Raw genomic sequence first — 1,454 nt, 5'->3', positions numbered from 1 at the left:
AAGAATCTGGTTCATTGGCTGTGATAATTTGGAAAAGCATTCATCTCAGAGAAAGAGTAAGTTATAAAGTCTCTTCTTCAAATTTGATATAATAGTTACAAACATCAAGCAAAGCATTCAGTCTCACTCTTTGTTGTTCTCTTACAAGCCACCTCCCAAGTTAATTGTCTACATTACTTTCAGCTGTATAAATACTTTTGAAATATGTAACCTGTTCTGAAAATGATAGTACAGTGTAAAAACATGAAATAAACAATACTACTAATAGAGAGGCTGAGCTAGGAGAAGCATGATTTCAATACCATTATGTTGTACACAGCAAGACAGTGTCACAAACAAACAAGCTGACAGTGTATATAGATTGTAGAATGTTGGACCTATTTCTCCAATTACCAAATTAGAGAGACTATTGGATGACAGTCAACAAATTTCTAATTCCTCATATTATTGGATTTCAATCGATTAGGATATGTTGGTAATATTAATTTTCAAATTAATATATTAAGAAATATTTTTCCTGTTGTTGTTTGTTCCTGTTGTTTTTGTTGTAAAAGGTGGAATTAGGTTTGTGTGGATTTGTTGAAATAATACCTTCTTGCTTCTTCTAGGATGTAGTTTTGCTCCTTATGCTGGTGTTTTCCATCTATTATTCTTTGTAGGGCTGGATTTGTGGCAAGATATTGTGTAAATTTTGTTTTGTCATGGAATATCATGTTTTCTCCATCTATGGTAATTGAGAGTTTTGCTGGGTATAGTAGACTGGGCTGGCATTTGTGTTCTTGTAGGGTCTGTATGACATCTGCCCAACATCTTCTAGCTATCATAGTCTCTGGTGAGAAATCTGCTGTAATTCTGATAGGCGTGCCTTTATATGTTACTTGCCTTTTTTCCCTTACTGCTTTTAAAATTCTTTCTTTGTTTAGTGCATTTGGTGTTTTGATTATTATGTGATGGGAGGAATTTCTTTTCTGGTCCAGTCTATTTTGGAGTTCTGTAGGCTTCTTGTATGTTCATGGTCATCTCTTTCTTTAGGTTAGGGAAGTTTTCTTCTATAATTTTGTTGAAGATATTTACTGGCCAATTACATTGGGAGTCTTCAATCTCTTCTGTACCTATTATCCTTAGGATTGGTTTTCTCATTGAGTCCTGGATTTCCTGGATGTTTTTGTTTAGGAGCTTTTTGCTTTTTGCATTTTCTTTGACTGTTGTGTCAATGTTTTCTAAGGTGTCTTCTGCCCCTGAGATTCTCTCTTCTATCTCTTACATTCTGTTGGTGATGCTTGTATCTGACTCCTGATTTCTTTCCTAGGTTTTGTATCTCCATGGTTGTCTCTCTTTCTGATTTCTTTATTGTTTCTATTTCCATTTTTAGATTTTGGGTGGTTATGATCATTTCCTTCACCTGTTTGATTGTGTTTTCCTGTAGTTCTTTAAGGGATTTTTGTGTTTCCTCT

This window comes from Mastomys coucha, unplaced genomic scaffold (genome assembly GCF_008632895.1).
Source record: "Mastomys coucha isolate ucsf_1 unplaced genomic scaffold, UCSF_Mcou_1 pScaffold1, whole genome shotgun sequence".
Classification (NCBI taxonomy): Eukaryota; Metazoa; Chordata; class Mammalia; order Rodentia; family Muridae; genus Mastomys; species Mastomys coucha.
The sequence above is the reverse complement of the archived record's forward strand: the minus strand, read 5'-3'. Positions refer to the sequence as shown.